General features: G+C 51.3%; 1 non-coding gene across 1 annotated transcript; it reads right to left on the bottom strand.

The window, feature by feature from the left end:
• Window positions 1-4,129: 4,129 nt before the first annotated feature.
• TRNAE-UUC (transfer RNA glutamic acid (anticodon UUC)) lies at window positions 4,130-4,201 on the bottom strand. Its single transcript has one exon. It is a non-coding gene; the product is annotated as a tRNA-Glu (tRNA).
• Window positions 4,202-11,372: the final 7,171 nt, after the last annotated feature.

The raw sequence follows: 11,372 nt of genomic DNA, 5'->3' as shown, positions 1-11,372 counted from the left end.
TGGCTGACTGGCAGAACTTTCCTTATACAGATACAGTGACAAGCTCAGGGCTCAAACAGAGGCGGAACTACCATTGGTGCAGCAAGTGCATTGCACAGGGGCCCCTAATGACTAAGGGGCCCACTGCTGCCCGGACCAGCAATAAGTCATCCCCTAATCCCCCCCCCCCCTGACCATTTTGAGCAATGTCAGATGAATGGCCCAGTGCAGAGAGCAGGGTGGGCCCCACTACCTGAGGGCCCTTGTGTGTGCTGGACTGATAGAGGACTCCTGCCATCTACCAGCGCTGGTGATCACAGCCAATTACTGCCTCTGATTACCACACAGCTGTACATTATTTCTGATTCGCTGCTGTCTGGGAATTACAGACCGCTCACACCCAGAATAACTAGCACTGTTACAGTCTGCCTCCCCCTGCCTTCCACTGTCACCCCCTGCCTCTCCCTGTCACCCACTGCCGCGTGGCATACTGAACACTTGGGGTGGAGTATGGGGGACCAAAGAATATTTTTGCACCTGCGCCCGCCACAAGCAAGTTCCACCACTGGACGCAAAGGCAAAATAAGGGGTCTGTGTACCTTGGAGAGAGATAAAGTACCAACCAACTTCTATAATTTTTCAAACACAGCCTTTAACATGACAGTTAGGTGCTGATTATCTGGTACTTTATCTCTCTCCAAGGCTTAGACCCCTTGTCTCTGAAGAATCCGTTCAGCTTCATCCCATAGAATACAGTTTATGTTGTTATAAGAACAATGGCATAACCCCTTTTATTACTGAGAAAGGCAAGACCAAAATGATATAGAATCCAGGGGCCTGCCACCCAAATCTAGAAGCCATAATGATTCTGTGTGGAGCAAAGGAAGTTGTGTATCTACTGAATCCCATAGAGGTGACACCTAATGATAAAGTGCTACGCTGGGGCCATGGCATAGTAACATTTGGGGTAGGGAATAATATTGCTGGTCCACCTGCTCCTGTGGCCTCGGCTTCTCTGAGAGTGTGAATAGGGCCAACACGTGCTTTATAAAACCTTGCTTGCGATTTCAGAACTAGAAGCCCAGTTAACGCTTCACTGCACACACACAGGTCCCTGGGCACTGAGAATAGCAGATTGTGGGCGACAGGACCAGGAGCGGGCTGCTTTAATAACAGAGCCCCATTGCAGATACAAACATGGCCTCGGGTCTTGTCTGTAATTGCCTTATAATTTCTATAGTATCTGTGAGGATGCGGGTTCTCTGATCACTCAGGTAAACTATGGTATCTGTGAGGATGCGGGTTCTCTGATCACTCAGGTAAACTATGGTATCTGTGAGGATGCGGGTTCTCTGATCACTCAGGTAAACTATGGTATCTGTGAGGATGCGGGTTCTCTGATCACTCGGGTAAACTATAGTATCTGTGAGGATGCGGGTTCTCTGATCACTCGGGTAAACTATAGTATCTGTGAGGATGCGGGTTCTCTGATCACTGAGGTAAACTATAGTATCTGTGAGGATGCGGGTTCTCTGATCACTCAGGTAAACTATAGCATCTGTGAGGATGCGGGTTCTCTGATCACTCAGGTAAACTATAGCATCTGTGAGGATGCGGGTTCTCTGATCACTCAGGTAAACTATGGTATCTGTGAGGATGCGGGTTCTCTGATCACTCAGGTAAACTATGGTATCTGTGAGGATGCGGGTTCTCTGATCACTCAGGTAAACTATGGTATCTGTGAGGATGCGGGTTCTCTGATCACTCGGGTAAACTATGGCATCTGTGAGGATGCGGGTTCTCTGATCACTCGGGTAAACTATAGCATCTGTGAGGATGCGGGTTCTCTGATCACTCGGGTAAACTATGGTATCTGTGAGGATGCGGGTTCTCTGATCACTCAGGTAAACTATGGTATCTGTGAGGATGCGGGTTCTCTGATCAATCAGGTAAACTATGGTATCTGTGAGGGTGCGGGTTCTCTGATCAATCAGGTAAACTATAGTATCTGTGAGGGTGCGGGTTCTCTGATCAATCAGGTAAACTATAGTATCTGTGAGGATGCGGGTTCTCTGATCACTCGGGTAAACTATAGCATCTGTGAGGATGCGGGTTTTCTGATCACTCAGGTAAACTATAGTATCTGTGAGGATGCGGGTTCTCTGATCACTCAGGTAAACTATAGTATCTGTGAGGATGCGGGTTCTCTGATCAATCAGGTAAACTATAGTATCTGTGAGGATGCGGGTTCTCTGATCAATCAGGTAAACTATAGTATCTGTGAGGATGCGGGTTCTCTGATCACTCAGGTAAACTATAGTATCTGTGAGGATGCGGGTTCTCTGATCACTCAGGTAAACTGTTAAGTAAAATGGCAAATTTCCTTTTTTGTAAATATACACACACAGTCCACTATAACAATTCCAAGCCAGGATAGTTACTCACTACTGATCATCACATGCCCGTTCTTCTTCCTACTCACAGACCCTCCTAGGGTCCTATCAAACCTTCACCCACCATCCGTGCCACTTTACTATCCTCTTCCTCTTATTTTAGCTTACTAGACTGGCAGCTCAGACTGACTTCTAGGGCCCGTCCCTCTCTAAGGCCAGTAACTATTATGGTCTTTACATAATTATGCTTTCAGAATGAAGAACTAAGTACTCCCCTCTTGTTCTTCCCATGAAGAATGTGGTTGTGCGATGTAGCACACTTTGGGTGGTCAGTTCACGAGGGTGGTGAGTTGCCCTTGTAACAGTGTGGGTAGAGCACCTCAACCTGTACTCCTCATGGTCCGATACTGACCAGGAAGAACTGCAAGAGCTGCATATAGCCAGAGGCACCGAGAGGAAGAGGAGCAGGTACACTTTACTCTGGCCCCAGGTCTCATCCCCCTAGCAGTCCTTCTCTCAGCCTCTATCTCTGCACTTGGCCCTGGGTTATGTGTGGACCAGAGCAGTCACCAGGAAGCCCGGGCGCTGAGCTGCCACAACACGATATCCGATGGCCATGCAGAAGCTGCTGGAGGATCAACTCAAGGTATAGATTGAAGGGGACTGGGGAGACATGCAGCAGTCCTCCACCATATCTGCCCCAGCTAAGCGTCCACCCTCACCCCCCACCTGTGCAGCACGCAGACAGGTAAAGGGCATACCAGCATGTTTTCCACTAGTGCTGCTTTACAGTTTAACCCTTTCAGTGGCGGGTTTTGGGAATTTGGCCACACCTCCCAGGGCAGGTTTATTTTTTTTTAACCTGCGCATTGCCAGGGGTTTCATTCACATTGCCAGGGGTTTTACATGTTGTGTCATGCGATTTTCCAGGGGTTTTATGCTCTGGGATCCATGCTCGTTGCCCAGGGAATTCTCGTCACCTAGGAGTAGCTAGGGATGGCCACTGATCATCAATGTTATCCACCGATGGCCATCCCTAGCATTAGCATTTGCTGGTGGGCACTAGCCCGCCAGCACTATAATCCTCTTCCCCCCTGTACTCCGCTCGGCTGGTGGAGTTTTCCGGAATGACGCGATCGCGTCATCCACTGGGTCGGCTGAGCGGAGTGCACAGAGGAGGGAGGGGGAGAGGAGAAACTGGCATGCCCGAAAAAGTTCCGGGGTTGCCAGTCTGCGCAGCGCAGCTGGCCCGGAAATTTTCCTGGCATGCCACTGAAGAGGTTAAGCCAAACCCACTGAGAAAAAGCTAAAATAGGGATGGCCTGCGGTGAGTTATCCATCGATGGTCACCATTGATGGATAAAGACAATGGTATAGAAACATCCGTTAGTAAACCATCAATGGTTTCACCCACCGGTCGTCATCCCTGGTTTACTATGGAATGGGAGGCTGGACAATCAGCAACTGCGGACAGGTTCTCCTACATCGATGGCAAAAGTATTAAACATCGGCCAAAGACCATTTATGATTTTGAATAATCGATGGTGGATATCCATCCCTAAGCAGAAACCAACACTTCCTAAATATTCCCCTCTGCCTGTAATGGTTTGTGCCTCTTTATTCACAATATATTCCTGCTGTCCCTATCAGTACAATCAGCAGCAGCATCCATCCATCATGCTGTAAATCAGTATTTGTAGAGCTGACAAATGCTAAATGTAAGAAAGCTGAAATAAAACAAAAACAAAAAAATCACATTCCCATACCGGGAGTCGAACCCGGGCCGCCTGGGTGAAAACCAGGAATCCTAACCGCTAGACCATATGGGAGCTGATGCACAGGCATGTGTAATACTGAGTATCTGCTGAGCAGTCAGACAGCGCCGGCCGCTCCCTGGCAAAGCCGTAATTACCCTAATAGAGGCTCAGCTGTGCATTTAACATGTAGTGATAATAACTAGAGATGTGCGAAGGGGCTCTTTTCGTGTTTTGGTTTTGGATCTGGATCCTCGCTCTTGTTTTGGATCTGGATTGGTTTTTACCAAAACCACCCTTTCTGGTTTTGGTTTTGGATCTGGATGATTTTTTGTTTTTTAAACAACACAAAAATAGCTACATTCACAGAATTTGGGGGTCATTTTGATCCTACGGTATTATTAACCTCAATAACATCCATTTCCACTCATTCCCAGTCTATTCTGAACACCTCACAACATTGTTTTTAGGTCAAAAGGTTGCACCGAGGTCGCTGGATGGCTAAGCTAAGCGACACAAGTGGGCGGCACAAACACCTGGCCCATCTAGGAGTGGCACTGCAGTGGCAGACAGGATGGCACTTTTAAAAACTAGGCCCTAAAGAGCACATCATGCAAAGAAGAAAAAGAGGTGCAATGAGGTCGCTGGGTGACTAACATAAGCGACACAAGTGGGCGGCACAAACACCTGGCCCATTTGGAGGGAAACATTCTCCAGATGACGAGAAAGTAATAGGTCACGAGAACATGCACTCAGTACCGGATCTTGCCACGGGCAAGCAGTACTTTTGCCCGGGGCGCCGCCTTCCGGAGGGCGCTGGCGCCCTCCGGAGGGCGCCGCACCATGGCAAGATCTGCCACTGTGCCCTCTGCAGTGCCCCCCGCTGTGCCCGCCGCTGGTCCCCCGCTTTGAAGGGAACCAGACGCTAAGCGTCTAGTTTCCCTTCATGGAGAGGACTGTGCTGTGCGGTGCGCGATGACGTCATCGCGCACCGCACAGCATAGTGGCAGAGACACTAGGGGTCATAATTGACCTCTAGTGTCTATGCTGTGCTATGGGAGAGACGTAATGACGTCTCTCCCATAGATCCGAGGACAGACACAACCATCCGAGTCCAGGAGAAGAGCGGCGCCGGCGGAGGAGGAGGTCTGGAATCAGGAGCGGGGATTGTAAGTCTACTTCTATTTATTATTATTTTTTTTCCAGCTGCGCTACAGGGGGCACAAATGGGGGCGTAACTGACCACGCCCCCATATGAAGCCACGCCCCCATTTTTGCCCGGGGCGCCACAAGGGCAAGATCCGGCCCTGCATGCACTGAGACTGGAGGGGGGAGGTTCAGGGGAAATTTGAGAAAAAATTACTTCACAGAAAGGGTAGTGGACAAGTGGAATAGCCTCCCATCAGAGGTGGTAGAGGATAAGACAGTAGAGCCAGTGGCGTCATGAGGTGGGTGCGGGGGGTGCGGCCCGCACCCGGGTGTCACCCTTCAATAGGGTGACACCAAAACGAGCCGCACACTCACATGCAGGCACCCCTATACCCTGACGTGACAAAGCCTTGTCCACTTCACGGCTGCGACCACAGCCCCTCCTCGAACACCCCCCCTCCTCCTAGGCCCCGCCTCCTAAAGCCCGACACTCTCACCTGTCAGTGAGATAGATCAGCAGGCAGCAGCCACAGAGCCGTGCAGGCAGTGCACTGGCTGCCCCTCCCCTCTCCTGCAGATTCCACTCTCTCCTCACTCTGGGCCTGACACTCACAAGCTCCGCCCCCCCCCCAGACTATACTACAGGAGGAAGGAGCTGCTGCATGATGCCAGGTAATTTCTATAAATGCTCCACGATGAGCAGAATCGATTTATGTTGTGTGTGTGTGTGTGTCTGTATGGGGGTGAATGTGTTAATGGGCATTGGGATATACAAGTTGTTGGGTTACTGAGTGCTGGGGGGGGGAGCAAATTGGGGCTGTGTGACTGTAGTATGGGTGCTGTGTAGTAAGGGTGCTGTGTGATGTAGTATGGGTGCTGCTGTGTAGTATGGGTGCTGTGTAGTATGGGTGCTACTGTGTGAGCGTAGTATAGGTGCTACTGTGTGACTGTAGTATGGGTGCTGTGTAGTATGGGTACTGCTGTGTGAGCATAGTATGGGTGCTGCTGTGTGACGTAGTATGGGTGCTGTGTAGTATGGGTGCTGCTGTGTGACGTAGTAGGGGTGCTGCTGTGTGAGTGTAGTATGGGTGCTGTGTGACGTAGTATGGGTGCTGTGTGAGTGTAGTATGGGTGCTACTGTGTGAGTGTAGTATGGGTGCTGTGTGACGTAGTATGGGTGCTGTGTGAGTGTAGTATGGGTGCTACTGTGTGAGTGTAGTATTGGTGCTGTGTGACGTAGTATGGGTGCTGTGTGAGTGTAGTATGGGTGCTACTGTGTGAGTGTAGTATTGCTGCTGTGTGAGCGTAGTATGGGTGCTGTGTGACGTATGGGTGATGCTGTGTGAGTGTAGTAACGGTGCTGTGTGACGTAGTAGGGGTGCTGCTGTGTGACATAGTATGGGTGCTGTGTGAGTGTAGTATGGGTGCTACTGTGTGAGTGTAGTATTGCTGCTGTGTGAGCATAGTATGGGTGCTGTGTGACGTATGGGTGATGCTGTGTGAGTGTAGTAACGGTGCTGTGTGACGTAGTAGGGGTGCTGCTGTGTGACATAGTATGGGTGCTGTGTGAGAGTAGTATGGGTGCTGTGTGACATAGTATGGGTGCTGTGTGAGCGTAGTATGGGTGCTGTGTGACGTATGGGTGATGCTGTATGAGTGTAGTAACGGTGCTGTGTGACATAGTATGGGTGCTGCTGTGTGACATAGTATGGGTGCTGTGTGAGCGTAGTATGGGTGCTGCTGTGTGAGCGTAGTATGGGTGCTGTGTGAGCGTAGTATGAGTGCTGTGTGAGCGTAGTATGGGTGCTGCTGTGTGACATAGTATGGGTGCTGCTGTGTGACGTAGTATGGGTGCTGCTGTGTGAGCGTAGTATGGGTGCTGTGTGACATAGTATGGGTGCTGCTGTGTGAGCGTAGTATGGGTGCTGCTGTGTGAGCGTAGTATGGGTGCTGTGTGAGCGTAGTATGGGTGCTGCTGTGTGAGCGTAGTATGGGTGCTGCTGTGTGAGCGTAGTATGGGTGCTGTGTGAGCGTAGTATGGGTGCTGCTGTGTGAGCGTAGTATGGGTGCTGCTGTGTGAGCATAGTATGGGTGCTGCTGTGTGAGCGTAGTATGGGTGCTGTGTGACATAGTATGGGTGCTGCTGTGTGAGCGTAGTATGGGTGCTGTGTGACATAGTATGGGTGCTGCTGTGTGAGCGTAGTATGGGTGCTGTGTGAGCGTAGTATGGGTGCTGCTGTGTGAGCGTAGTATGGGTGCTGTATGAGCGTAGTATGGGTGCTGCTGTGTGAGCGTAGTATGGGTGCTGTGTGACGTAGTAGGGGTGCTGCTGTGTGACATAGTATGGGTGCTGTGTGAGCGTAGTATGGGTGCTGTGTGAGCGTAGTATGGGTGCTGTGTGACGTAGTAGGGGTGCTGCTGTGTGACATAGTATGGGTGCTGTGTGAGTGTAGTATGGGTGCTGTGTGACATAGTATGGGTGCTGTGTGAGCGTAGTATGGGTGCTGCTGTGTGAGCGTAGTATGGGTGCTGTGTGACATAGTATGGGTGCTGTGTGAGCGTAGTATGGGTGCTGCTGTGTGACATAGTATGGGTGCTGTGTGAGCGTAGTATGGGTGCTGCTGTGTGAGCGTAGTATGGGTGCTGTGTGACATAGTATGGGTGCTGCTGTGTGAGCGTAGTATGGGTGCTGTGTGACGTAGTAGGGGTGCTGCTGTGTGACATAGTATGGGTGCTGTGTGAGCGTAGTATGGGTGCTGCTGTGTGAGCGTAGTATGGGTGCTGTGTGACATAGTATGGGTGCTGTGTGAGCGTAGTATGGGTGCTGTGTGACGTAGTAGGGGTGCTGCTGTGTGACATAGTATGGGTGCTGTGTGAGCGTAGTATGGGTGCTGCTGTGTGAGCGTAGTATGGGTGCTGCTGTGTGAGTGTAGTATGGGTGCTGTGTGACATAGTATGGGTGCTGTGTGAGCGTAGTATGGGTGCTGCTGTGTGAGCGTAGTATGGGTGCTGTGTGACATAGTATGGGTGCTGTGTGAGTGTAGTATGGGTGCTGCTGTGTGACATAGTATGGGTGCTGCTGTGTGAGCGTAGTATGGGTGCTGTGAGACATAGTATGGGTGCTGCTGTGTGAGCGTAGTATGGGTGCTGTGTGACGTAGTAGGGGTGCTGCTGTGTGACATAGTATGGGTGCTGTGTGAGCGTAGTATGGGTGCTGTGTGACGTAGTAGGGGTGCTGCTGTGTGACATAGTATGGGTGCTGTGTGACGTAGTAGGGGTGCTGCTGTGTAAGCGTAGTATGGGTGCTGTGTGACATAGTATGGGTGCTGTGTGACATAGTATGGGTGCTGTGTGAGCGTAGTATGGGTGCTGTGTGACGTAGTAGGGGTGTTGCTGTGTGACATAGTATGGGTGCTGCTGTGTGAGCGTAGTATGGGTGCTGTGTGACATAGTATGGGTGCTGTGTGAGCGTAGTATGGGTGCTGCTGTGTGAGCGTAGTATGGGTGCTGTGTGACATAGTATGGGTGCTGTGTGAGCGTAGTATGGGTGCTGTGTGACGTAGTAGGGGTGCTGCTGTGTGACATAGTATGGGTGCTGTGTGAGCGTAGTATGGGTGCTGCTGTGTGAGCGTAGTATGGGTGCTGTGTGACATAGTATGGGTGCTGTGTGAGCGTAGTATGGGTGCTGTGTGACGTAGTAGGGGTGCTGCTGTGTGACATAGTATGGGTGCTGTGTGAGCGTAGTATGGGTGCTGCTGTGTGAGCGTAGTATGGGTGCTGCTGTGTGAGTGTAGTATGGGTGCTGTGTGACATAGTATGGGTGCTGTGTGAGCGTAGTATGGGTGCTGCTGTGTGAGCGTAGTATGGGTGCTGTGTGAGCGTAGTATGGGTGCTGTGTGACGTAGTAGGGGTGCTGCTGTGTGACATAGTATGGGTGCTGTGTGAGCGTAGTATGGGTGCTGCTGTGTGAGTGTAGTATGGGTGCTGTGTGACATAGTATGGGTGCTGTGTGAGTGTAGTATGGGTGCTGCTGTGTGACATAGTATGGGTGCTGCTGTGTGAGCGTAGTATGGGTGCTGTGAGACATAGTATGGGTGCTGCTGTGTGAGCGTAGTATGGGTGCTGAGTGACGTAGTAGGGGTGCTGCTGTGTGACATAGTATGGGTGCTGTGTGAGCGTAGTATGGGTGCTGTGTGACGTAGTAGGGGTGCTGCTGTGTGACATAGTATGGGTGCTGTGTGACGTAGTAGGGGTGCTGCTGTGTGAGCGTAGTATGGGTGCTGTGTGACATAGTATGGGTGCTGTGTGACATAGTATGGGTGCTGTGTGAGCGTAGTATGGGTGCTGTGTGACGTAGTAGGGGTGCTGCTGTGTGACATAGTATGGGTGCTGCTGTGTGAGCGTAGTATGGGTGCTGTGTGACATAGTATGGGTGCTGTGTGAGCGTAGTATGGGTGCTGCTGTGTGAGCGTAGTATGGGTGCTGTGTGACATAGTATGGGTGCTGTGTGAGCGTAGCATGGGTGCTCTGTGACGTAGTAGGGGTGCTGCTGTGTGACATAGTATGGGTGCTGTGTGAGCGTAGTATGGGTGCTGCTGTGTGAGTGTAGTATGGGTGCTGTGTGACATAGTATGGGTGCTGTGTGAGTGTAGTATGGGTGCTGCTGTGTGACATAGTATGGGTGCTGCTGTGTGAGCGTAGTATGGGTGCTGTGAGACATAGTATGGGTGCTGCTGTGTGAGCGTAGTATGGGTGCTGTGTGACGTAGTAGGGGTGCTACTGTGTGACATAGTATGGGTGCTGTGTGAGCGTAGTATGGGTGCTGTGTGACGTAGTAGGGGTGCTGCTGTGTGACATAGTATGGGTGCTGTGTGACGTAGTAGGGGTGCTGCTGTGTGAGCTTAGTATGGGTGCTGTGTGACATAGTATGGGTGCTGTGTGACATAGTATGGGTGCTGTGTGACATAGTATGGGTGCTGTGTGACGTAGTAGGGGTGCTGCTGTGTGACATAGTATGGGTGCTGCTGTGTGAGCGTAGTATGGGTGCTGTGTGACATAGTATGGGTGCTGTGTCAGCGTAGTATGGGTGTTGCTTTCTCTAGCAGGAGAGTGGCCTCCCATCACAGGGCAAGGCCGTCCGCATGCCGGGTCCGCCTTCCCCGCTGATATGCGAGCGCATTGCTATACAGAGATGCGCTCGCATTTTAAGGTTAGCCCTCTGCCTCCACAGCCTAAATGTGAATGCAGTCGCCGGGCCGCCATCTTTTGAATCGCAGTGGCTGTGTGTGCCGTCATGCAGCCGCTGCGGTCCGCCCCACAAATGGTCCGGAAACGGCTGCGTTGTCCGGACCACACCCCTCAAAATGTGCGTCGACGCCCCATCACCACCCCCTGCCAGGATTCCATGTGGTGTGATAAGGGAGGAGGTCCATGGGGGGTGACACCATGAGTTACCACACCGGGTGCCACCAACCCTAGTGACGCCTCTGAGTAGAGCAATTTAAAAATGCATGGGATAGGCATAAGGATATCCTTACACAGAAATAAGGATCAAATCATACTTGCCTACATTTGGAAATTAGTTTCAGGGAGATTCTAAGTGGTATGAGAAGTCGCACAGAGCGTCGCTGAGCTGATATGTCATGCTACGCCTTAGGGGTGTGTCTATCTCCACCTATGGTCGTGTCAATTGCAGCTCAGGGTGATATTATGCAGTGGCAGGTGGAAACTAAGGGGGCAATGTATTACAGCAGAATGGATCTTGCTGCTATAGTACTTCCTGCTTTGCCTCATTACCGAGGCGAAGCAGGAAGCTACATTGACAGGATGTATGAATATCTTGTCTGCCGAAGCAGGGGAATGAAAACGTCCCCTCTGGGGATCCCCGCCTTAGGACACAGCACGTCAGCTTAGTGCTGATATACTGTGTCTTCCTGCCCGGCCGGCTCCACTGCGCATGTGCGGGATCTTGCTACTCTGACTATCTCCTATGCAGCCCGGTGCCGATACTCGCCACAGCCAGGGACAGCTCTGTCCCTGCCGTGGTGTGTGGGCATCGCCGTCATGCAGCTGCTGAATTCGTTAGCTACAGGTGTCG

This window comes from Pseudophryne corroboree, chromosome 4 (assembly GCF_028390025.1).
Source record: "Pseudophryne corroboree isolate aPseCor3 chromosome 4, aPseCor3.hap2, whole genome shotgun sequence".
NCBI classification, from domain to species: Eukaryota; Metazoa; Chordata; class Amphibia; order Anura; family Myobatrachidae; genus Pseudophryne; species Pseudophryne corroboree.
The sequence above is the reverse complement of the archived record's forward strand: the minus strand, read 5'-3'. Positions and strand labels throughout refer to the sequence as shown.